The sequence below is a fragment of the Salvelinus alpinus genome, chromosome 1 (assembly GCF_045679555.1).
Source record: "Salvelinus alpinus chromosome 1, SLU_Salpinus.1, whole genome shotgun sequence".
In the NCBI taxonomy this organism is placed as follows: Eukaryota; Metazoa; Chordata; class Actinopteri; order Salmoniformes; family Salmonidae; genus Salvelinus; species Salvelinus alpinus.
Genome location: NC_092086.1, coordinates 47,055,750 through 47,082,932, shown reverse-complemented (window position 1 = coordinate 47,082,932; position 27,183 = coordinate 47,055,750). Strand labels below are relative to the sequence as shown.

The 27,183-nt window shown below is 39.9% G+C and overlaps 1 protein-coding gene, 2 long non-coding RNA genes and 1 other non-coding gene across 11 annotated transcripts in view; 3 read left to right on the top strand and 1 right to left on the bottom strand.

The window, feature by feature from the left end:
• LOC139578147 (axin-1-like) overlaps window positions 1–17,196 on the bottom strand; it is a 41,684-nt gene extending 24,488 nt beyond the window's left edge. Inside the window, exons 1-2 of one of the 8 annotated variants that reach the window (XM_071405419.1) lie at window positions 17,076–17,196; window positions 8,424–8,621 (exon numbers count right to left, since the gene is read on the bottom strand). The gene's annotated coding sequence lies outside the window, so the exon portion shown is untranslated. Of the gene's footprint in view, window positions 1–1,043; window positions 1,243–8,423; window positions 8,622–15,470; window positions 15,734–16,390; window positions 16,503–17,075 lie in introns of those variants that run through there. The other 7 variants (XM_071405411.1, XM_071405429.1, XM_071405465.1 and 4 more) reach the window with 7 other exon arrangements.
• Window positions 569–14,159, top strand: LOC139578180 (uncharacterized). The gene is made up of 2 exons (XR_011675504.1): window positions 569–837; window positions 13,687–14,159. It is a non-coding gene; the product is annotated as an uncharacterized lncRNA (long non-coding RNA).
• Window positions 17,197–17,367: 171 nt separating the features above from the next.
• Window positions 17,368–19,555, top strand: LOC139578186 (uncharacterized). Its single transcript, XR_011675506.1, has 2 exons — window positions 17,368–17,458; window positions 17,555–19,555. It is a non-coding gene; the product is annotated as an uncharacterized lncRNA (long non-coding RNA).
• A 3,518-nt stretch (window positions 19,556–23,073) lies between these two features.
• trnat-cgu (transfer RNA threonine (anticodon CGU)) lies at window positions 23,074–23,145 on the top strand. Its single transcript has one exon. It is a non-coding gene; the product is annotated as a tRNA-Thr (tRNA).
• Window positions 23,146–27,183: the final 4,038 nt, after the last annotated feature.

Genomic DNA, 27,183 nt, shown 5'->3' with positions numbered 1-27,183 from the left:
CCGGAGGTCTCGTTGTAAATAAGAATTTGATCTTTATTGACACAGTAGGTGTGGACGTTAGCTAATGACAACTGCTTTGACCACTAGGTATTAGTTCAGCCAACTACTCAGAATGATTTGTACAATCATCAACATTATATGCAATTTATCATGTCAATATCAAACCTTACATCGAAGTTCCCCTCTTTACTGCTTTAATTAAACGGTTCAATTTAAAAATCAGGGGGGAAAGCTTAGGTGATAATGAAAAACGAAGCCTACAATGAATTCACAACTTTCACTGTGTACAATACCAAAACAACACAGTTGGAATCAATTAACTTAGCAACATAGCCTTCCAGCAACAACGTAACAAACATGTAGGAAGCTGACGTTATACTGAAACAAAAAAAAGTAACAATATTGATGCTGGAATTCTATTAAACCACAATGTAGCCTACGTAGTAGCACATTTACCAAAATAGCAAGATCACATTTTCAAGAACAGGCTGTGATATGATTCCAACTGTGAACACGTAGATCGTGCAAGTATTATCATGCGCACATTCACAAATACTGTGTTGCGGTCTTCAGTTTCGTAATATGCACGTACATTTCCAAAGAGCGTAATCTGTCGCTACTATAACTGTATTACTACACCCATTCCCTACCATCCCTAATGCTTTGAAGTGAGCCCCACATTCATTGCATTCATGTCTTGGCCTCTGAGTATGAGCAGCACAGCAGCAGAAACGGATGGGGGAGGGGAGGCAGAAACAAACTCCGTACACACAGCCAGGCCCTTCCGCAGCCGACCGACTGGTACACAACTTTGCAACACTATTTGCCTACTAAAATGTAAGTATCTTAGGTAATGAATGTTCAGAGTTGTTCACGACCAACACCACACCATTTTCCAGAATCGATAAAAGACGCAGCAGAGATAGAACACTCGATCTCGGAATTGACTAGCGCACACACACACAGCAAAGCGATGGCACATATCATCTCCGGCTACCGCAATCCCAAACCATGAGCTGAAAAAAAAGTGCTCTATACTTCACCTGTGAAAACCTACTTGCCGTTTTCGAGTGCATCGGGAATTTTTGCTTGTACAGCTCACTGTGAATCGTGTCATAGATGCGAATAGCAAGAGTTTAAAAATAACAAAGAAAACAGTCCGTTCTCCACCTCTCCATGGCTGTCTCTCACTCCTGTCTGTGTGGTGGTTCAGAAGATGTACAGCGCCACGAGCGTTCAAAAAACATACTGTCGCGGTGTTGAAGAAATGAAATGGGGGGGCCTGAACTGGAGAGAGAGGGATGATGTGCATTCTCTTCAAATATTCTATATTGTAGCTTTCTCTACCCAGGCGACAATATCTTGTTATCACATGTATTGATGATAATAAAGACAACCTGATCAAACCATCTAAACAAATCAAAACCCTAGAATGATAACGTTACATCTATACCGTTATTTGGAAATCCTTTGGCAGAAAAGGGTCAAATGAAAACGCTCATATCATGGAAAAAATGTATAAGCGATATTCTTACAGAGATAAACATAACATTTGTAAGGAGAGGAACAATGCCGCATGTAAAAGCAGATGATGTGGCAATAAGAGACAGTAGACCACCTGTCTCTTTACGAATGCTATTTACAATATTTTCACAAGAACTGTTGCCAAGGAACTGTTTTGAGAATATAGATTCAAAAAGGCAAGTAATAATTTAATGTGGTTGTCCTTTCCCCCGTTCTTTTATGCATACGGCTGGCACAGAATAATGAAGAATGGAGTAATTGTGTTTGCCTGCTGCCACTGTACTGTAGTTAGTTCACTTTGAAAATGTCCGTGAAACATCAATATCAACACACAGGGAATATGAACATGGAGTGCAGCTTATCTACCTTGAAGGTCACACAAGAAGAGAGCCAGAGAGAGGTTTATTATCACACATATGTCCACTACATTACAACAGCCAATGAATTATTGTATCTTATCATTTAATTCTATCAGCTCTGCCGGAGTTTACCAAAGAGAAATGCAGGGTGGTATGATAGTACTCTTTAACTCTTCTAGCTCCCTTCTCACAGCTTGTAAAGAGATAAAGATCAAAGGTATGCCTGTGATTGTATTCCTCCACCTGACCAAAGGAGAGAAATGCTTAGACAAAAGTTCATGAAGGTGCCTTTCAACTTGCTATTTGAATCTTTTGCCCCCTTTGAGAAATACACAAGGGAGTAAGAATTAACATTTATTTTTACTGGAATGTATATTTGCAAGGGCAATATGTGTTTTGACTGTGTATTCACACATTGTGTGTTGATCTAGACCTGCAAACTAGCTGCACACACCTGCAAACAATCAGGTCTGTAATCTCAAGGATTTATTGTACTGAGATCAAAGGCCATTGGAATGCAGAAAGCCATTACTGGTCTTGATGGTTTGATTAGATTAGATCATTCAAAAAGTACAGAGAATGACTGTACATATTTTTCAACTACATTATATTTTAGGGGGGGATTTACACCTGAACTGAATGAGCCAACACAAATCTGCCATATGTGCAGCCCTTCTAGAATTGGAGGTCCTGGTGTTGTGTAAAATGATCAGAGTAAACAACATTTTGAGGTATACTTAGTTACACCCAGTGTTGTTGTAACCTGGTTGAGGTTAGATATAACTATGTGCTTCAAGACACATTTTATTAAAGAGATTATCCGTGTACTTTTGTATACTTTTTAGCCAGTAGTTCTGAAAGTATCACTCACGAGCCAAAAGTGGTCCCCGAAAATTGCGTACTACGCAACATATGTGCACAAAGTAATTGCTCTCTCTCTCTCTCCTGTGTCCACTGAACCTTTGGGCCTGCATTGCAATCTCGTTGGATAATGCTGGGCAGGCCTTTCCCTAGCTGTCACTCAAATGCGAGGGGCTAGAGCTCATTGGATAGAACTCTAATTGGTAGTGGGCTGGCCCACGTGGAGGGGAATGTACAGTTGAAGTCAGAAGTTTACATACACTTAGGTTGGAGTCATTAAAACTCGTTTTTCAACCATTCCACAATTTTCTTGTTAACAAACTATAGTTCTGGAAAGTCGGTTAGGACATCTACATTGTGCATGACACAAGTAATTTTTCCAACAATTGTTTACAGACAGATTATTTCACTTATAATTCACTGTATCACAATTCCAGTGGGTCAGAAGTTTACATACTCTAAGTTGACTGTGCCTTTAAACAACTTGGAAAATTCCAGAAAATTATGTCATGGCTTTAGAAGCTTCTGATAGCCTAATTGACATAATTTGAGTCAATTGGAGGTGTACCTGTGGATGTATTTCAAGCCTACCTTCAAACTCAGTGCCTCTTTGCTTGGCATCATGTGAAAATCAAAAGAAATCAGCCAAGACTTCAGAAAAAAAATTGTAGACCTCCACAAGTCTGGTTCATCCTTGGGAGCAATTTACAAATGCCTGAAGGTACCACATTCATCTGTACAAACAATAGTACGCAAGTATAAACACCATGGGACCACGAAGCCGTCATACCGCTCAGGAAGGAGACGCGTTCTGTCTCCTAGAGATGAACGTTCTTTGGTGTGAAAAGTGCAAATCAATCCCAGAACAACAGCAAAGGACCTTGTGAAGATTCTGGAGGAAACCGGTACAAAAGTATCTATATCCACAATAAAACGAGTCCTATAGCGACATAACCTGAAAGGCCGCTCAGCAAGGAAGAAGCCACTGCTCCAAAACCGCCATAAAAAAAGCCAGCCTATGGTTTGCAACTGCATATGAGGACAAAGATCATACTTTTTGGAGAAATGTCCTCTGGTCCGATGAAACAAAAATAGAACTGTTTGGCCATAATGACCATCCTTATGTTTGGAGGAAAAAGAGGGAGGCTTGCAAGCCAAAGAACACCATCCCAACCATGAAGCACAGGGGTGGCAGCATCATGTTGTGGGGCTGCTTTGCTGCAGGAGGGACTGGTGCACTTCACAAAATAGATGGCATCATGAGGAAGGAAAATTATGTGGATATATTGAAGCAACATCTCAAGACATCAGTCAGGAAGTTAAAGCTTGGTCGCAAATGGGTCTTCCAAATGGACAATGACCCCAAGCATACTTTCAAAATGGCTTAAGGACAACAAAGTCAAGGTATTGGAGTGGCCATCACAAAGCCCTGACCTCAAGCCTATAGAAAATGTGTGGGCAGAACTGAAAAAGTGTGTGCGAGCAAGAAGGCCTACAAACCTGACTCAGTTACACCAGCTCTGTCAGGAGGAATGGGTCAAAATTCACCCAACTTATTGTGGGAAGCTTGTGGAAGGCTACCCGAAATGTTTGACCCAAGTTAAACAATTTAAAGGCAATGCTACCAAATACTAATTGAGTGTATGTAAACTTCTGACCCACTCGGAATGTGATGAAAGAAATAAAAGTGGAAATAAATCACTCTCTACTATTATTCTGACATTTCACATTCTTAAAATAAAGTGGTGATCCTAACTGAGCTAAGACAGGGAATTTTTACTCGGATTAAATGTCAGGAACTGTGAAACGGAGGTGAAATGTATTTGGCTAAGGTGTATGTACATTTCTGACTTCAACTGTAATTTCTATTCAATTAATGACACATTTGTCAACCAAAAATAATTATTTTGGGGAAAAAATTCTCATTGGTCTGAATTTTGGTGTGCACTTACAAAATACAAATGTGGGTTGACCTTGCTCGGGCTATTTGCTGGTATTTTTCAAGTTATCTTTTCTTGTTCATAAACTCTTTCACCTCCAATGGCAAAAAAATTTAACAAACAGGTGTGTCATGTACTGTAAATTATCTACTTTATATGATTGGCCTGGAGCCATCTTCTTCTGAGAATTCAGTGACCTCATCCTTTTTTTCTTTGACTCTTCTTATCAGGTCAATACATTTTTTTATTGTTTTTTAAAGTAAGATGGACAAATACGAAAGACTCTCTGAGAAATAAGTCGTATGAAGGGTCAATTCTTTTTTTTTCTTTTTTTTAATTTTTTTTTATCCCCTTTTCTCCCCAATTTTCGTGGTATCCAATCGCTAGTAATTACTATCTTGTCTCATCGCTACAACTCCCGTACGGGCTCGGGAGAGACGAAGGTCGAAAGTCATGCGTCCTCCGAAGCACAACCCAACCAAGCCGCACTGCTTCTTAACACAGCGCGCCTCCAACCCGGAAGCCAGCCGCACCAATGTGTCGGAGGAAACACCGTGCACCCGCCCCCCTCGGTTAGCGCGCACTGCGCCCGGCCCGCCACAGGAGTCGCTGGAGCGCGATGAGACAAGGATATCCCTACCGGCCAAACCCTCCCTAACCCGGACGACGCTAAGCCAATTGTGCGTCGCCCCACGGACCTCCCGGTCGCGGCCGGCTGCGACAGAGCTTGGGCGCGAACCCAGACTCTGGTGGCGCAGCATAGCACTGCGATGCAGTGCTCTAGACCACTGCGCCACCCGGGAGGCTGAAGGGTCAATTCTTGTTACATTCTTTTGAGTCTTGTCTTTGAAGTGCAGATTTTATGCCACCATGGTATGCTTCAATGTACACCACTGTGCAATACAAATAAGATAAGGGTGATTCCGTGGGAAGGTCAACCTGAACATGTACAAATAAAGTTACTCATTTCCAAATGAAACCACGTTGATAATTATTCTATATGTTGGAGTTCAAGCTTTATTTGACCAGTTTATGTAGGAAATTTGGACCATTACAGAGTAGGCTGCCAAGTCTCAAAAAAGGTTTTTCAGAAAGGGCTCACAGAGCTTGTATTTCCACCCACAGCTGTCCTCCAGTGTTAGTTCTGAAGATGTTAATGAAGCAATACAGGCCAAAGTTTTGTTTCATTTTCTACTATCTTATAAAGATAGTGGGGTGACTGGAACAGGCAATGTAACATCCATCCAGGAAACGTTTTTGTAAAATATGCCAATTTGTAAGTCGCTCTGGATAAGAGCGTCTGCTAAATGACTTAAATGTAAATGTAAATGTAAATGCACCTTACATTGGATCATCTTGAAACTTTCTCTGTAAAGCCAACTTTCAACAAGGTTTCATATGGTCTATAATTGGTTTCTTACATTTCATTATGAGTATCCTTTTTCAGCGCAATGATATCCTTAACATCCATAACGGTTGTGGATGTGATGGATATTGATGTATCATATCTTAGCTTCAGAAGCTTGTGAATTCACCCCATTATGACTGCTTGTTCTGAGAAGTATTCTTCAGACTTGCCCTGAAGTAATTGTTGATATCTTGAAAATGATGTGTTCTAGATAAGGTTCTCTGGGAAAATATATTCTGATTACTCATACAATGAATGCAGTGCTGTTTTTTTAGATAGAAAGATGAGAAGAGTGTATCAACAATTTGTTTATTACAAAAACATCTTATATTTGTGTCAACATTCAACGGGTCTGTATTGCTTCATTAACATCTCATCTTCATGACTAACACTGGAGGAAAGCTGTATATGTTTAAAGGTTTTTTTAAAGGTGGTGCCTGGCCTTGTATTCTATTCAGGCTGCCTGTAGTTATGTTTGTTTTTTATTATTATTTTTGTTATATTTTTTTACCCCTTTTTTGTGATATCCAGTTGGTAGATACAGTCTTGTCCCATCGCTGCAACTCCTGTACGGACTCGGGAGAGGCGAAGGTTGAGAGCGGTGCGTCCTCTGAAACACAACCCAGCCAAGCCGCACTGCTTCTTGACACAATGCTCGCTTAACCCGGAAGCCAGCCACACCGTACAGCTGGCAACCGTGTCAGCGTGCATTGGGCCCGGCCCGCCACAGGAGTCGCTAGAGTGCGATGGGACAAGGACAACCCGGCCGGCCTAACCCAGACAATGCTGGGCCAATTGTGCGCCACCTCATGGGTCTCCCAGTCGCGGCCGGCTGCGACACAGCCTGGGATCAAGCCAGGATCTGTAGTGACACAGCTAGCACTGCGATGCAGTGCCTTAGACCACTGTGCCACTTAGACCTTAGACCACTGTGCCACAGCATCAGTCTCCCCAAAAAAAGATGTCCATTTAATTTAACATCCATAACACTTCTTATTATCTTTATTTCTCCAACATACCAATATTTAGAAGTCCACTTTTAGGGAATGTACACTCACCCCAAGGGGTACTATAGACACACATGAAACGTTTCATTTATATTTTGTTTGTCCCTTCTGTGAGACATTAAAGTTGTGATTTTTCATGCAAATATAATTTCCATCATGCTGTAATCAGCCATAAACAATGAGGACAAGTTGTAAACTACAGTGACATACATTTCTTTAAGTCAGAACTTTCTCTCTCCTCCTATAGAGAATTGCCTCTGTGAAGATTTCCTGACGAAGCCCTTGCTGTTGCATTCAAGTGCACTATTATTCAACCGTTGTAGCCACAAGGGCACACAGCATGCCAGAGGTCTCAAATGACACAGCATGGCTGACTAGAGGAATTGTCTGTCAACAGAGTGACTTGGAGCGCAGTGCCCCTGCACTAATCACACCTCCTCTATGACACATGTACATGTATTCATTATGTAAGGGATAAGAGGCTATGCATTCTATGGAAACTAATGAACGACACACTGGCGGAGTGGAACTGACCTTCCACGGAGTTGCATTATTTTCCAGAGAACGCATAGAGCAACAAGTTGATTGTCCCTTTTATACCATGGCTGTAATTGAACACATTTGCCACTAGACGTGTTCATTTGCTGCTAGAAATGTATTTAACATCCACTGAAGTAGCTAGCAAGTCTACTAGATGGTAACCAAACAGTCTTCCTAGTTTAGCTAACCAAACCATCAGTCCTAGCTTTCTATTACGAAAATCAAATTCAACAATGCCATTAATGTTTTCAATTCACTTTTGTTTTCAAAATTCTACCGTGCGCCATAGGGAAATAATGCACACTCTAGAACGCCCTTCAAGCCAATCAGAAACAAGTATTCAAACATTGCCATGGTATAAGCATTTATTATCTGGAGTGTCTACATGGAGTGTCTACATATGACTGCACAACAAGCAGTGTGCGGTGTGTATAACATTTCCAAGAAATATGTTCAGAAGAGATACAGAAACAGCAGCAGAGTGGTGTGCTAGTAAAAGGATGCTCTATTCTCTCGGTGAAGAAAACCATTTGAAAGACCACACCTAACCATGGGCTATTCTATATGATGATGATGAAGAGAGGAGGACATGCAGCACTGTTCACAGACATACGGTATCTGCCTGACATCTGTGTCTCATTATAAACAAGAGCTCAAGTCTTAGGCTGCAGGCCCATGTGACTGAAGACATAACATAATGAATAGGCTCGATATTGAAAAATGCCACAAGTTCTGAAATAAAATAATAAAATATTTCTTAATTATGTAAAGCAGCATGCCTTACCTTTAGTAAAATGTTACTCCATTGTTTAATGGATTTCTCTCCTCCAATTTGACACCCATTTGCTGAGGCTCCCATTGCAATCTCATTGGATAAATCAGGTGCCAGTAAAGACAACATCTCTCTCAACACTAGCAAAATGAAGGTGCCTGCCCATGGAGAATCTTGCCATACCAGGATGTATTTTTTATCCATTCGGTTCTGAAACAGAGGAACAAGAAAACATTTGGTTGCATTATCACCAAATATAAAATATGTTCAATTTGACAACAATGCTCCGAGGATGTGAAATGCTAATGAAAATTTTACTTGTGCTTTTATTTTTCAAAGTTTTGACACCTCACTCAAATAGAAATTGAAGAAATGCATAAACATCAAATGAATTTATGCCATTATTGAGAGAATAAACCAGCATCTCAAAATAATATCTAAAACCTGCCAGAAACAGAACCCTGAACGAGACGTACTGCTGTACCCCCTTTTAACTCAAGACTGTGTTTATTTCAATATTTCTCAGCTATGTAGCACTGTCATCCAGATAAGGGGCTATTTCAACATTACCATAACCTGGTGAATAATAGCACAAGGTCTGTAGCAGTGTTCCCCAATTGAGTGGAAACGGCAGAGCAGATCTCCCATCAGATGCCATCAGCAGCTGCACACACAGCCCTCTCTCTGGCCTTCCTGGGCCCTGGATTTGATCGCTGGGCCCCCCACGGCGAACAAACCCCAGGGCTCCGGGAGTCCAGGGAATACCAATTCAGCTCAACACCAGCTGACCAGCAAGAGAAACGATTTACACAGATTAAGGAACTACCTTTGCAATTCTGGTCAGTCTTGCATAAAGTATTACGTAAAGCCATTGAAGCTGCCTTCAAATAATCGTTAACCCTTACATGAATTTTGTTTGGCTTGTGGCACGTTCATTTTACATTATATCGATGTCTGCACATAACGTATGGACATCATGTTCCCCCCCATAGAGCAAACTATTAGAATCATTTGACAGCTGTGTTCGGCAGTTTTCCTCTACTATGATGTGTAGGGATTGCGACTGGCAGCTGTAGATGCCAATCAGCTACCTGTTGATTGGCCTTGGGACTGATTGACAAATGACATGACAGGTGCAGGCTGCTAGTACCTGCCCCCTCTATAAGGCAGCTGACAAGCTAGTGAGGGGTGGGTGTGTTATTGACAGTAAGGGCTGTCTTCTGTCCTGCCCTCAAGGCAGAGCTGCCCTCAGAACAAGTCTGAATAAGGAAAACTCCACTGAGTGTGTAATCACAAGTGTAACCGGCATCAGTCTAACTTTTCTGACCAATGCCAATTCCTCAGCAGCAAAGGTACAGTGAAGGTCCAACAAACCGTTGTGTTATACGAAATCACATTTGCTTTGCAGGTATGGCAAATCTTGTTACCTGCCTTACAAGGTTTGGTTGGAATATACAGTTGATATGCAAGTGAAAGCACAGTGCAGTAACAAATATAAAGATGGGGTACACATCAAGTTTGGGGTGGCAAGAGATTTTTACGTACCACCATTACCATATACTTAGGGAGTTTAACGGTCTCTCCTTGACCTTTAAAATCATGACACCATGTCACAGTCTATCTGTCTCAAGTGGTATTAACTAGCTTTCAAGGGCATCCCTGATCATAAACCCAGCTAAGGAACAGAATGGTACGTGACACAGCACATGTCACGATGACAGCCTCGTAAAGGTGTAGGGCTCTATTTTCGGCTGCCGTTAACCCAGCACAATTCTCAAATGCACAATATTGTGCAATTTCAACCTCTTAAAGCAGGCACCCTGCTCTTTTCAAACCATTGCGCCAGGGTCGGTAATTTACCTGTCTTATATCAGCTCGCTTACGCTGAGCTGGGAGGGGTGGAAATATTTGAGGTGTGTCCTTAAAAACGTGCACTAAAGTGCCAATTTCAGGCAGCTCTGTTGGGGTATTAAAGACAGACCAAAAGCTGATCTTAGCAGTAGGGCAGTTGTCTGTGGCATGGAATTAGCCTGCGGAGGCACCCGGTATCCTTATCAATAGAATAGCATATCACCAATGTTATATTAAAATAACACTTTTGGGAGCAGTTTTTTGATAATATTTATGTCCAGCTCCCTTAAAAAAACTTTAGACACGTGCGATGCCCATTGAATGAAAGATGTCAGTAAGCCTATTTAGAAACATCAAGTTGTTATGTGTAGGAAGCCTATTTAGAAACATCAAGTTGTTATGTGTAGGAAGCCTATTTAGAAACATCAAGTTGTTATGTGTAGGAAGCCTATTTAGAAACATCAAGTTGTTATGTGTAGGAAGCCTATTTAGAAACATCAAGTTGTTATGTGTAGGAAGCCTATTTAGAAACATCAAGTAGTTATTTGTAGGAAGCCTATTTAGAAACATCAAGTAGTTAAAAAGTCTGCTTGTTTCTCGTTTATCATTTAGTTGAATTCTGATTGTTGTCCGTGGTGCTGAATCCGCTATTCTATTCATATTTGCATAGTCTGGTAACCCCAACCCTAGGTGGATACATTGTGGGAGGCAACCCACCCCTCTGCCTATAGGTAGACTAATATTTGACTGTGTGTTTGTTTGTTTGTTTGTTTACCTGTAAAATTCTTCACATGGCAAAGTCAACATACAGGCCATATCACTGCGAAGGTAGGCTAATCTTATTATAACATTTGGTAGGCAATGTCTATTGTTCGGATATGCAATGCAATTTGGGCTCAAGGCTACTGAAATTAGAATGCAACATTCCCATGTTGAAGGACATTACCCTTTTTAAAAGGCATATGAATATTTGGATACATAAACATTTGTCATAACTAGGACTATTATAGTGTTACTACCCTATGTTATTTATACTCTATGCTATTTAATAAACTAGTAGCCCTATCTTTCACAGATAGGATGAACATCCATTTTCTCCCGCCGGAGTTTATGACAACAGAACACCAAACACCGTAAATACACAATTTAAAGCAACCACAAAAAGCTTAGGAGCAGTTTTTCATTGGCCAGTGAGTGGTCAAGCCCTCGTAACACCTACTACTTGCGCCCATAATTCCCACTGTCAAAATAGCTAAAATATTTCTGACACACCCACAACTTGAGTGCACTTAGATTTATGTTAGAGGTTAGTTTGTTAAAATAGATCCCATAGTGTACAATGATGTCATCCACTGCAGCGTATTATTATCTAACAAAATAAAACACATTCATTAACCAAGCACTTGCTCTCACTTTCTTATTGACACCATGCCATCCAACTGTCTCCACTTGTAACTAATGAGGTTGCTTCCTTTATAAGTATTCACAAAACTTCACATAACAATATTACACATTATTCTCATAAGTATAATTGGAAAAATGGAGCCTTTTGGTGCTTGTAATATAATCACTTTGCGATCAACAAACAGTTAAATGGTCAACAAATCCTATCATTGCATGTTGCAGAGCTAGAGAATAGCATGAGTAAGGTGGTCAGGACATCAGATACAATGTTCAGGGTGGTAATCCCAACCCTATCATACCCTCTACGTTACACATTAACCTGACATCATTACATCATGGTGGTAGTTAGCTCCTAAAACAGGGACATATACTGTACATAAGAAGGATTTCCTTTTGAATGCCTTTGTTAAACTATGTCTCAAATGTTGATGATTCTTCTGTACACGTGAAACAATACAAAGTGATGCAATACAGAGGAACACATCCTTGGTTTCAGCTATGCTTTAGTTTGTCTTCCTCTCTGAATTATCAGGAGACAAACCCTTGGGTACAATAATGCAATGTTTATATTATACCCATGGATGATTCCTTCAATTCATTGTAACGGTCCAAGTAATATGTATTATCTGTTGGTAAGGTATCAACATATTGAATGCATGCGGTGTGGAAAGTGCAAGGTTTACAAAGTTGCTGTGCTGTGCATGCAAAATACCATACTGCTTTATTGCAAGAGAATATTCATGGACAATTACTCATCCTACTGCTTTACCGTCAACATAGTACGTGTTATGAATTGAGTTATAATTTAACATGAGGCCTTTTAGCATTAGTGGTAAAATCCAAGTAAAACTTGGGATTCAATCAGACCTGACATAGAATTGTGTTTTTTTTTTTCTCCACCAAAGACTACAAGTCTTGTTTTGAAAATGTTAAACATTTACCTGTGGGGGGGGGGGGGACTACCTAGTGTGGAAAAGCATGTTTATGCTACTGCAATGTGAGCTTGATTGAGTTGAGCCCATAGTCAGATATTCACTGAACTGAGATCCACCGTGTTACAAGTGAATAGAACGAACAGGTAAACGCAACGGAATACTCCATCTTTATTTGTATCTCATAGACCAGAAGTCAAAATGTTCATATCTGAATTAACAGCAGCTTAAACATTTGCCACCTATGGGCTATGGCGGACTTGATTTCCTGTGCTGCAATTCACAGCTGCCGAAGATGATAAGGTAACCTAAACCAGGCCTCTAGGTGTCTTTCATGTTCTCCATTGTCTGTGGCCCAGCCATCTGCTCACCTACAGCAGATGAAAATGCTTCTACAGGGATCCCTCCAGTGAGTTATATCACACAAGAATGGAGCCTGGGCCAGGCCGCGCAGGGAATTCATGCACTGTCTTAGACCGTGATGACATGAAATGAGCTTTCTGCATAGCAAGTGGTATTTCAATTTCATCTCCTCCTCCTCTCCTTAAGATTGCTTAGCTTCTCATTTTCCAGACACATTTCCTGTAAATCCAAAATAAGTCTCAGGGCTCTCCCACGGGCCTGCCCATTTTATCTCATTTGCACATCTGAGAGCTGTGTTTGCTTAAAGACAGTAAAGTCTCATTGGTGAGGGGGAAAAAATGACCAATGTGCAAGTTCGAAAGTGACAATGTTAAAGGTCACATCACAGAATATCAACTCATGAAATGGAATGAAGCAACAACAGGCATGCCTTTCTTTTGCAATTTCACTCCTTTTTGGGATAATTTACTGACTGCAGAGTTATTTCTCTAAATGACTTCAGTATGTGACACATTATTCATTGCTGAAGAAATGTGGATAGTATTGAGAATGGGATCTGTAGTTACATGATGCTTGCCAACCCAACATGCTATATACCACTTTGCCAAAAGTCCAGACACATAAACTCCTATTTTGTGTATGGCATTTACGACCCAGTTTAGGATACTGTGCACATGTACTTTACACTTAAGCCTACTTACTTGATTCATTGCTTTTTATTTCAGAGTTTCTAACTTCCTTTGAGGACATGCTGGACAATCACTCCTACATCCTAATCAGCAGGAACGAAGACAAAAGACATTCTGATCTCTCAGCTGTATGTCACTAATTCATGTACCCATTCAAAATGCTCAAGTTCTGTTCCAACTATTTCAGTGGCCGTGACTGAATAATACGCGGCTCAAGCTTTCAATAAACAGGCAATGACAGCCATAACGGCCGATTGAGATTGAGAGGGAACAGTAATGAGACCTGCAGATGTTCCTTTGACTTCCTTTCACACTGCCCTGGAGAACCACTGTTGGCTGTAGAGAGATCTTTCAAAATAGGCATCGACTCAATACTACTGTAAATATAGTAATTGCCACCATTCTAGCTCCACTACGAACAGTTTTAAGATGCAGAGACGGATGGACGAAGCATACATACAATGCATACACCGTCATTTTTCTTAATAAACATGAATAAATCCTTAATTTCACATTTGTTACTTGATGTGATTAATTTGTTTGCATTATCGTTGGACTGAATTAGGATAAACCAAGATAAATAATGTGGTTTTGAGGTTAAAATATGGACAACGAAGAATTAAAAAGCACATTCATCAGAATGTTTTGTTTCCTCTCCTTCGTGACAGGATAAAAAAATGATTGCAATCAACAACAAAAAATCTGCAATCATCTAATTGAATGATGCAAGCTTCCTTTCATAGAATAATCGTAACAACTTAATACATCCCCAGGTCTTCTTTTCTATTGCCTTTTGTTCCAGCTGCCAATGTGGATTTTCACTCCCTTGTAGGCCTTGCTTGAAATAGGCTTATCTCTGGTGAGGCCTCTTCACTTGACAATAGCCCATCTATACATTAAAATGAATGCTCTACTTCTTTGTACACACACGGCGGTATCATGTTTCAAAACCAGTAGTTTTCAAGTCACACACAAAAAATGTAGTTTGCATAAGAACAAAAGCAATAAAAAAATATGTATTTGTCTCAAGGTTCTCATTAAAAAACTATGAACAAGACTCAATGAAATTAAACACGGACAAATGTTTTCAGCGGCTGAGGGTATTTTTCAGCTGCGGATACTTTGAACCACAGTGCAAGCTTTGGTCAAGAATAATTAAGTTACTTGAATAGAAGGGACTTAAAAGAAAGAGTGTCTCTTTGGTGTATTGATATGCTGTTCTTTTTAGTGCTTGAACGTCTTAAAAGAGCAATACGTGAAAGACTGTCAGAAAATGTATTCTGGAGTCCTGCTGATGTTCTTTGTCATTGCTGAATATATCGTGACTAACAAACCCAAGAGTGGATTAGGCACAGAGGATTAAACGGTTTGCCGTCTTGAGTTTATATTACTACTTATAGTTTCTACTCTTCGAAACATGCATATAATATAACTACATATTCAGGCTGCTTTATGTTTGTTATGGAATGGAACCCTGAAGTGACATGCAGCGGTGGCCATGCACCCAATGGCGAAAGTCCTCTGATCATAGAAGATCTGTTGGGTTGGACACAAATGCACATGAAATTAGGCATGAAAGCTTGTCATTATGCCCAGTATTTTGGGCTTGGGATGCACTTCAAGCAGTCAAAACAATTGATGTGCTCTGCCTTGGCAAACAAGGAGGCCCGTGACAGTAGCAAGATCATCTGGGAAAGAAAAAACGGAAACTGTTTCGAAATGACAAAGAAATGGAGCGATAAACAATGCAAAAGCAGCCATCGCTCTCAAAGGTTCAAAGCTGTGCAGACAGCATAACTACCATCTCCATTTGAATTTACCTTGTTACGCGATGCTTGTTTTTGTTCTGCTGAAATGCAGACTGCTCCGATTGTCTTGCTATGGATCACGTCCCGCGCTACGCAGTCTGCGGTATGCAGAGCCGCCATCTTTAATCACAACTGAGTTCATCTGTCGATGGTTCTTTCCTTTCTCCCCTCTCTTACTCTGTTCTTGTCTCTCCGTCCCGGCCCCCTCTGCGATTGTTGTGGGGGTTCTTCTTTTCTGACTGACATCAAACCGCCATATCGACAGGCTCATGTGCCGCCTGGTAGGGGGGCAGCTCAAAACCAGCAGCATTGGCCGCTCTCCTTTACCTCGCCGCACATTCACTGACCACATTTCTAGTTTTTCTCCAAAAAATAGCGATTCCAAACAAAAATTAATCTCAGCACCGAGGCCTTTGATGTGTGGAAGGCCGAATTCAAAGCTCCTCAATAGGGTCTGTTGAATACATCTTTCTGTCAGATGTTCCGAGTAATGAGATTTAGAGGACTTTGATTGATCTAGGCCAATTTGTTGTCACCCGTACAGTCTCAGTCACATATTTTACGGATAACTAAGGTATTAGAGACACAAACGCTTGATCCAACCAATCCGACTTTGTTGTTCTTCCGTTCTTCCGATGTACGAAAATCGAGAGCAAAAAAACATATCGTAAGTAAACAAGGGCTCAGCTGGAGTTCTATGATCGCGCCATTTGAAACCAAAACAATTCTGAGAGGCCTTTGACTACATTTTTTTTTGCTTTCATCCCGACAATGCTCTTCATCCATTCTGACACCCCACTCACATGACTCTTTTATGGTCGAAGACTCGATTTTAAGAATAATCTTGTTAACTGTCACAGTTTTTTGTTGTTCCGTAAAGTACTTTTTTCGTACAATAACCAGTTAAGTCTCAAAATGGTCGAAGCTCTTACCTGGCTCTCCTGCTGAGTGTGTCGTCGGTTCTGATTTCTCTGGTCCGCCATGACTGGGCGCAGTCGCCTGCTTGCCACTCTAGACTACTTTCTTATACTCATGAACCTGTTTCTGCTTCTTACTAGTGGATTGCTGAAAGATGTGCATCTTTACTTCATGTTGCAGCTTCTTCACTGCAACCCCATTGGAGGATGCGAGGACCAGATGATAGTCTGCAGAATCCTATTGTAACTATAGCAACAGACCCCGCAGGCATGAGTGATTTGCACCTAATTGCTGGGTAAACATTAGAAATAGCCCACTTACTATTAGCAGATATGATCACAGTTTGTGATGAGACTTAGGGGTGACAATTACAAAAATGAAAGTGGCTTTGAACAAACAAAGCTGAACAGAGTCCCCTTCCGCAATCCAGTCTGGTTTTATCCAGTCTGGTTAAAAAATAAACTCTCTAGCCATGGAGAGTGGTGGAAATAGCTGTGCTTTGTTATAAAACCTGAAGTTTGGTTATTTTTAGATCAAAGCTAGCATGTGTTTAATGGATAGGGAAGATTGCGAAATGCCACAAAACACACAACAGCCACTGAGAAGAGGTATAAGCAGATGAGAGTAGTGAAAAGAACATTGGGAAAAAGGGGGAGAGATGATTATTGCCTTTGTTGTATAGCGTTATCAGCTGCTTACCTTTCATATGAATTTCACACTTGCTTGTCTTGTAGCAGCCAGGGTCAGATTCTACAAACCCTTCCCACAATGACCGATTTTCCATTCACACTACCCCAACGAACATCCATGGCTGCCACTTGCATTTGCCTTGATTGCGCCACACTAAAACAAATTTTACTTTCAGATTTTCGCTTGATTTCAGTGGTTCTCTTTTCGCTCCTTTGGGCACATTGGCCAGCATCTGTAATAGAAACAAGAGAAGCTACAAAACTCAAAGACATGTAACTCTTAAAAAGAAGAGAGCACCACAGGACAAACAGCTGGCCAGTGGTATCAAGGAGAGCCGGGATTCATGTTCGGGAGGGGTGAGATGTTGGAGCAGTCAAGTCCTGGCTTGGGGAGTAAGATTTGATTTACCTCGCTCTTCATCGAAGATGAGTTGTAAGTTGTCATGGACACAAGGATTTATTTTGTCTTATTTGTTTCTTATCCTGCAGATTCTCTCTAACACTCCCCCAGCGGAACGCAGACCTACAGAGAGGAAATATTCACGGAGAGGAAATTTGATCTAAAGTTTTGCCTGACATTTTTTGTATTTTTACCTGAACAGATGGATTAGAGAAGAAAAGAAATCTAGAGCTAAAGTACAGTCTACAAATCTTTCATTTGGTGGAAGTGACTATTATAGTACTGTAGATGCACATTTTACAAAATAGTCTGTGTGTGCATGGGTGTGTTAGGAACATATTGTCCTCTCTATATCGTGTTTGATTTTGTTCGTATTGCCACCTCCCAGCATTCTCTGCACATTCTCTGACTATGACGTCCTCACTACATCAGAGAGACTCGTCAAACAGATCCACTACCACAAAAAATACAAAGCAAACATTACCCCGCCATGTACACAAATGAAGACATCTGAATTGTATGACCACAGAGACAAACACTCAGACCTCAGTTTGGACAAAATAAACTACGAGTGCTACGACTTCTGGCCACACAAGTGTTTTATATTGTACTCTGTGTGTGTATCAGGTAATATTCCATCGTGGTGGATTTCTCATTTGAAGCCGACTGTGTTTTCATGGACACACTCACTCCCATATTTCCCCTCATGAACGGAAAAACAAGCCCTGCTTATCAAAGAGCAGTTTGGCCACTGTGTCTATAACAAGGAGCAATGCATTATTAAAAAGATAGCCACATTAAATATTGTCTTATTCTCAGAGGCAGAAAGTGAGTTTCTTGGTGTTTCATCACATGAATAAAAATGCCTCATAATGATGTAATTTCAGGCTAAGAAATAGCTCTCAGGGTTTACAACTGAATTGATTTACGATTCTGTTTACGGATTTACGGAGCTGTTCTGTGCACAAAATCAATGCTGTATGACATTACAAAAGTTTTAAATGCACAACTTCATTTTTATGCTGATGATACTGTTATTTACTGTTGTGCCTCATCTCTTACAAAAGCTTTCCAGAACTTGCAAACTGCTTTTTATACTGTTCAACATACCTTGTGTCAATTGAAGCTTATCCTCAATACTGACAAAACTAAACTAATGGTGTTTTCTAATGCAAGAAATAGACCTCTGAACCTTTCACCTATTACTACCTGTCAGGGCAAGGAGATTGAGGTTGTAACCTCATATAAATATCTTGGAATTCTAATTGATGACGGCCTCTCTTTTAAATTGCATATTCAACAACTTACAAAAAAATTGAAGCTGAAATTGGGATTTTATTTTAGGAATAAGGCCTGTTTTTCTTTTGAAGCCAGAAGGAGGCTAGTATCAGCTACATTTATGCCTTTACTAGACTATGGGGATATTTTATATATGAATGCTTCCGCTCAGTGTTTGAGATCAATTGACACTCTTTACCATGGCACTTTGAGATTTATTTTAAACTGCAAAACCCTTACGCACCACTGCACTTTGTATACCAGGGTTGGCTGGCCTTCTCTAGTCACTCGTAGGCTCAGTCACTGGTATACTTTTATTTACAAAGCCATTTTGGGTTTACTACCTTTTTATTTGGGCATTTTTATTGTTCAGAAATGTGGTGGGTACTCTCTTCGTTCGCTAGACTTTATCCTGCTAACTGTTCCAAATGTCCGAACTGAATTTGGTAAAAGGTCTTTTATGTACTCTGCACCATCGTCTTGGAACACCTTACAAAATACTTTTAAACTGGAAGAACTTGTCCCGATTGGTGTTTTTAAATCACTGATGAAGGATTTTGAGGCTGATTCCCTGACCTGTCAATGTTTTTAATTTGCTGTTTTTGATATTGTTATACTCTTGTGAACTCAATGGTTTTTACTAGATTACTTGTAGTTTTTTTTTGTTGTCTGTCTGTAATTTTTTGTAATGACTTGGTGCTGCCTATCTTGGCCAGGACGCTCTTGAAAAAGAGATTTTAAATCTCAATGAGCCCTTCCTGGTTAAATAAAGGTTAAATAAAATAAAATAAAAAATTACAAACTCCATACTATTTTAGTTTCAGGGATACAATTTCTTGTCATAAAGATTCAAACACGGGAGCAGGCACCATTGTTTCAGTCTCATTTCAAATGTTCCCCTACATTCTCCATGCCTCAAATACCTGTTCTTTACTATAAAGCCTAGATGTTCTGCGGCCTTTGTTCTTCATCCATAATGGGCAGTAAAGCCCAGTTAAAGTCACTGAACAAAATCCTATCAACAGAAGTGCAATGGACAATGGATATGGCTGGTAATGACTGCTAGAAGGATGAATGTCCTCCTGTGTGGATCAGAATGTCCAAGGCCAGAGCCTCATTTTCTGTACCAGCTGTGCTCTGGACAGAACCTTGAGCTCTGGCTACTGGAGAGTGTGATATATTCTGGATGTTATAGGCGTATGTGCTTGGCATTTAGGTGTATGTGCTTGGCATTTATAATACGGGCCTGGCAGAGCAGAAAAGTAAGAATAACCTAACTTGTGTGTTGCTGTGTTGGTTGATTCTAGCCACTGGGCACACACTGGTTGAATCAACGTTGTTTCCGTGTCATTTCAATGAAATTACGTTGAACCAACGTGGAATAGATGTTGACTGAGGGTCCTGTGTGGCTCAGTTGGTAAAGCATGGAGCTTGTAACGCCAGGGTTGTGGGTTTGATTCCCATAGGGGACCAGTACAAAAATGTATGCAGTCACTCTGGATAAGAATGACTCAAATGTATTGATGTCTGTGGGTAGTCACTACTGAATACAATAAGATCCATCCTCATTATACAAGTGACTTTCTTATACCGAATTTGGTTAGTGATCTACAGATTTGTTACCAATTTTATTTGTTTTAACAATAGTATTTTTTAGCTCAAGGATCCTCATTTAGGCCTCAGAAATGCTTTGGGTTGTGGTTGATGATTATTGTAATCCACAAATTCCATAACTTTCCACGCTTCACCACTGTATACCCTATATTTATGGCTTTCACAATTCCTGTGAACCAACAAATAATCTCCTACTATTGGTGTTGTTTTTACCTCATTTTACTAACTGGGCAGCCCTGCACCTATCAGCATCCCCAGACTACAGAACATGGAACCCTGAGATAAACCACGCACAATGAAATTCCACCAATGATCAGCAGGGGACAAAGTAGCCAGCAGCTGCAGTCATTTTTAATCTCAACCTACAATTCAGTCAGAAACAAAACAATGAGCACGGAAACAAACAATAGACACCCTCCACAACTAATCTTGACTGACACATTCTGTATGTCATAGACACTATGGCAGGAGCAGAGCTCATTCAAACCATTTGTGTCCTGAACATTGCATCATGACATATTGCATTTCCATTGTCCTTCTCAAATCACTCTGCTCATGTTTCTTCCGAAACAATTACAACTATTTGGGACTTCATTAGCTGTGGTGGAAGTTCTATTGATATTGGCCATGCCTGTGCAGTGATGTAGCAAGCAAAGACAAACTAAACACAACTCATCTTTTTCATTGTGTGCGTTTAGATTTCATTTTTGTTTAAAATATGGCTCAGTATAGTTGCTTCCTATACTTACTAAGCATAAAAGGTAACACTAGTGTAATAAAGACATTGTTAGCACCAGCAAACCTCAAGAATAGTTTAACATAAAACAGAGCAAGCTTTTGTTCGTCTCTAGGTACTGATGATTAGGGATAAGCAGGTCAAGGTTTCATCCACAACATCTGTTGGTTTTCAACACTGACTCATTCCCAATGGTAATGAGTCTTATTCATTTTGGAAAGCCTTTGAAACAACCCCTAGGATATCTGATCAAATGAAAGCCCTAAGGCAAGCATTTCTCTCTGAGGTTTCGGGGAAGAAGAAGATAGTGAGAGCTCCACCAGCCTCATGCATATTATATCACTAAATGTAGAGGCAATACAAATGTACTGACCTGCCATATCAATACCGTAGAGCAGTTCAACTCCTTTCCTTTTCTGGGGTGCATTTTCCCAGACTCAGAAATAACACATACATATATCTGCAGTATTCTAAAATACAGATTTGTATTTCTATAACGATATACCCTCAGTAACAATGTAACATTTCCCCCCTAGGACAGGCAATCTAATTTGAATATTGGTCCGTCTGTTCCCAGTGTTCTGCAATTAACAGTCTGAAAATAAGGATACATCTCACGCTTACATTTCCTGTCTCATGACTCTCCTTCTCCTCTCTCCCCTCCCCCATCACTAGCAGTCTCTCCTTTCTCTCTCTCTCTCTCTCTCTCTTCGCTCTCTTTCTTTCTTTCTTTCTCTCTCTCTCTCTCTCTCCTCTCTCCCAAAGGTGTTTGTTTATTCCTCCCTCCAGGCTGTAGGACTGAAGCCCACTCCCACTGTCAAAGAACCCACCAACAGAGAAGATTAAAGGACCCAGTAAAACAACTGGTGTAACTCAACTGACCAAACCATCTGTGCCTCTAAGAACACATCGGCAACAGCACAGAACACACACTGCCGTTAAACAAAACATTTTTGTTTTTTTACAGATTATATATTTTTACAGATTATATTGCATTTCTGCTTAGACGCCTTGTCGTTTCTGCATTCCTGTTTAGGCCTCAATAAGTATTTTTAGCACTGCTTGGATGGATGAAAATTACAGACGTGTTAGCGTTGGGCCAGTAACCCAGAAAGTCGCTGGTTTGAATACCTTAGCCGACGAGGTGAAACATCTGTCAATGTGCCCTTGAACAAGGCATTCAAGGGCGCCGTAATACTATGGCTGACCTTGTAAAACAACATATTTCACTGCACCTAAAAAATATATAAATGTTTGGCCAATCGCAATTACATAAATGTTACATTACTAGCTGGGTCATTCTTAAAATGTTGTGACAAATGTGTCCCATGTCTGCAACAATGAAAACCTGATTGAATATCACATTTTTGAAGGGTAATTTAAATGTAAAAAGCTGTTTGAATAATAATTTTAATTGAACTGTTTATTGCATAAATTATGTGTGTGTGTGTGTGTGTGTGTGTGTGTGTGTGTGTGTGTGTGTGTGTGTGTGTGTGTGTGTGTGTGTGTGTGTGTGTGTGTGTGTGTGTTTGTGTGTGTGTACTCGCAAGCCTTGTGAAGTATTGAAAGACATTGCAGTGTAATAGCCTCCCCTTGTGGTTCATGTAAATAAAAATATTTTCCTCATTCTTTTTTTTTACTCACACCAAATGTAACTTCCAAAGTGACAGTTAATTTAAATAGGCCTATGCTAAAATACATTATATTTGACATGCATTGGTAGGGGCCCTACAAGCTACTCCCTTTCAAGTGAAATTGTGTTACTTCTGTCTTAAACAAAACATTACCTATTTCCAATTTTAATAGTTTGAGTGTAGAACATACAAAAAAATACATGAACACGGCATAAGCCATGAAAAAAATGATTCTAAATTAAACATTTTCAGTGGAATTTAACTGCACAGGTCCGCCACGAGTTCACTGTGTAACATGTACGTCTACATGAGATATGGAACACTCTTTCATGCGCTAACCAGCGCAGGCGCGGTGGCCAAGTGGTAAGGCGTCGGTCTCGTAAACCGAAGATCGCGGGTTCGAACCCCGTCCGTGCCTTTTAGGAGATTATCAATAGCATTTCTGCTAAATAAAAAATCAATGTACCATTACCATACTCGAAATAGAGTTTATAATGGAAAGCGTAATTAGCCACAACAACAGTCCAATTTTTATTTGATTTTCACTTCGACTGCATACATGACTTTTGAAACATTGTGTGGGACTACTTTACCATCAATAGGGGGCAGCAAACACTCATGTTTTTAATGCGTCCATACAATCTTTTCTTTACAATGTGTACATAACATTGTAGCTAGAGTGAAATGTGACATATAGGCAGCAACTGCCTAAATTAGTGCTAAATTGCGCAATATATTCATATTTTAAAAGAGACATGGGGACTTTTGTAAGAATTGTACATTAAAACAACGCAATGTTTTGTTTTTGTTACATCCCATTTCATCTGCATTTTCAAACCCTTTCATCATTAGCCTTATTGTGAGAATCTTTTTGGCGCGCGCGGAGCCCTGTTCTGGGCACCATAAACGCACAAAACAGTGTGAAGCTCCATAGATTTCGAGGAATGCATTTCCCAGTTTCAATATTTGTATAATACTTTTAGGAAAATAAAACTCATAATTCCATTTACAGTAGGCCTAGCATATGCCAAACTTTCCCCCCCAATAGCTGCAGAAAACAACGCAGGACAACGCCATCTCTGACTCTGATACGACTCCCCTAGAATGTTTTTCTGAATTCCAACAGCCTATAATTAACAACAAAAACAAATATATTTGGATAAATGCCATATTGCTGTTGTCTGTTTTTGAGACTGCATTACCCCCTTCACGGCCTCTCTTACCTCGTGGCGAGACCATGAAGCAATGTTTGAGGCGCTGGTAATCGAGATTTTATTTAAATGCATTGAGTCAAGTCCGCCAGACACTGCTGAGCTCACCACTAGGAGCACGGATACTTAAAGAAACAACAACCGATAAAATCAGACAGTCGTTCCTTCCTATCCTGCTGACTGGTCTGATATCATCATGGTAAGTTTAAAGCGATGTTATATCCATGACACACGGAAGATGTTTGGCTTGAGAGGTCGGAGCGGCTGTCATGTCGTCTGTCTACCAGGGCTGGGAGGGCCAGCAGGTGTGAGGGTAATTTGTATTACTGTCACTCCGATTATCTAATAATTATAGGACTTTGTTATTGATCATTTTGAATAGCACAATGAACGCTAAACTTGTCTGTGAATGTTAAGATAATGCTATTGTGTTGATATTAGGTTTGCATGATTAGTTGTCGTATTAAATGTGCTGTTCTTTTCAGGGGGTGGTCTCTCAGAGTAGCAGACAGATTGTGTCTGAGAGTACCTGAACTCTCTATGGACCACCAGACACTGTCTGGGACTCAACTAACGCCCAGTGAATTCACTAAATGCACACAAGAGCTGTATATTAAAACATGTTGTTTTACATTCTAAACAGAGGGGTATATTGCAGCAATATGATATTAATGTGCATGTTGTAATCCAGTTATTGTACAGGAAATGTCAGCTTGATCCTAATCAAGTGTGTAGTTTATGAAAGGACATGTTCAACGATTGCACAGTGATTCAAATCATGAGGATTGCATAATCAGTAATCACATAATTTGTAGAAAATACGCAGGCTACTGTAAAGCCGTTCTTGTGAAATCAGCCTTATTGTAGGTCATGTAGGATGTAGCTAAATTAACTAATTATTATAGCAGGCTGACACTGACACATTCTCAATAACAGTGAGTGGAAGTGTGTAATCTGTTTTATAGCCAGACAAATCCCCTACCTAGACCATAACCCAATGTCAGTTATGCAATAGCCTACACACAAATTGCACTCTTTGAAAATGAGTTGAGGACAAAAGCTGAGGATGATGTAATATCGTATCTATAAGTAATTGTAATGTGTATGAGAATGTCAGGTGGCCTTAGTGTGGTCTCAGTCACGGGATCTTGTGAGCGAGATGAGTTTGATCAGAATCCAACTGGCCCGCAAAGTCCCGCTTCTGGGACTCACCCTCTCATCTTAAAACCAATTAGCCCAACTTTATGTTTGTTTGTATGATACTGTGATTATGTAGGGACAGAATAAATAGTCAAAATAATGGCAGGCGGTGGTGCCCAGTGAAGTTCAAATGTAACGCCGCAGGGAGAATAAGGGGCTTTTGGGGGCACTTGTGTTTCAGTTTCACCATCATAATGCCCCTAAAAATCCTTATTGCTCTTGCACTGATCTCCTATCGTTGTGCTTATAGGGGTGTAGAAAATACATATCAGATGAAACAAAAATTCATATCCAATTAAACTAAAATACATATCAGATTAAACTAAACTACATATCAGATTAAACTAAAATATATATATCAGATTAAACTAAAATACATATCAGATTAAACTAAAATATATATCAGATTAAACTAAAATATATATCAGATTAAACTAACCCAACTCTTTCCGCTCTATACATTTCACAGTACCCTTGGATTAATGTCCTAACTAGCTTTATTGTCTTGGATTCCATTACATGGGCTGATGATGATGGTGATGATGATGATGATGATGATGATGATAATGTAATCATAATTTTTGATGTTTAGTTTTAGGTCACCATATTTTTGATGATGATGATGTTGACTTGATGTTTTTGAAAATGTACTTACCTTCTATGTAGGCCTTACTTTGTACTATTGCTGTTGAACATTACTATTGATATATTTATGGCTGCCAACCCATGACTAATGCACTAGCATTGTATGTACTACCTTTACATTCAGTATCTTTGTGATTCATATGTGTTTTTTATGTTTTTACGTCGTATGTGCCCCTTGCTGCAAAACCAATTGCCCTCTGGGACAAATAAAGTTGAAACATGAACTAACGTAGACCACAGAGTTGCAAAGAAAAAGCCATATCTCAGACTGGCCAATAAAAACTAAATATTAAGATTGGTAAAAGAACACAGACACTGGACAGAGTAACTCTGCCTAGAAGGCCAGCATCCCGGAGTCACCTCTTCACTGTTGACGTTGAGACTGGTGTTTTGCGGGTACTATTTAATGAAGCTGCCAGTTGAGGACTTGTGAGGCGTCTGTTTCTCAAACTAGACACTCTAATGTACTTGTCCTATTGCTCAGTTGTGCACCGGGGCCTCCCACTCCTCTTTCTATTCTGGTTAGGGCCAGTTTGCGCTGTTCTGTGAAGGAAGTAGTACACAGCGTTGTACAAGATCTTCAGTTTCTTGGCAATTTCTCACATGGAATAGGCTTAATTTCTCAGAACAAGAATAAACTGACGAGTTTCAGAAGAAAGTTCTTTGTTTCTGGCCATTTTCAGCCTGTAATCAAACCCACAAATGCTGATGCTCCAGATGCTCAACTAGTCTAAATAAGGCCAGTTTAATTGCTTCTCTAATCAGAACAACAGTTTTCAGCTGTGCTAACATAATTGCAAAAGGGTTTTCTAATGATCAATTAGCCTTTTAAAATGATAAACTTAGATTAGCTAACACAACGTGCCATTGGAACACAGGAGTGATGGTTGCTGATAATGGGCCTCTGTACGTCTATGTAGATATTCCATTAAAAAGCAGCCTTTTCCAGCTACAATAGTCATTTACAACATTAACAATGTCTACACTGTATTTCTGATCAATTTGATGTTATTTTAATGGACAAGGGAAAAAACAAGGACATTTCTAAGTGACCCCAAACTTTTGATCGGGAGTGTACATCTCTATCAAATTGTTAATTTCATGCCTAAGGATAAAGAAAAGGTTATACCTGTATTTTGTTTATTTGTCATATATGCAATTAGATCCACAGTGTAATGTTTATAAATAGTATTACATGTACTGTAGGTAGGAGAAAAATTATAATTTTGTAGATTGTTATCTCACTTCTAATGATGAATAAATAATGATTGCATTGCATAAATCATAATTCAGTATGGTTATTGGCTTTATATCAATTGTGAGAGGTTTGCATCATTTACAACATGTAAGGAGGCGTTCAAATTCCTCTAAATATAAGCGCAGGGGAGTTTTGACTTCTT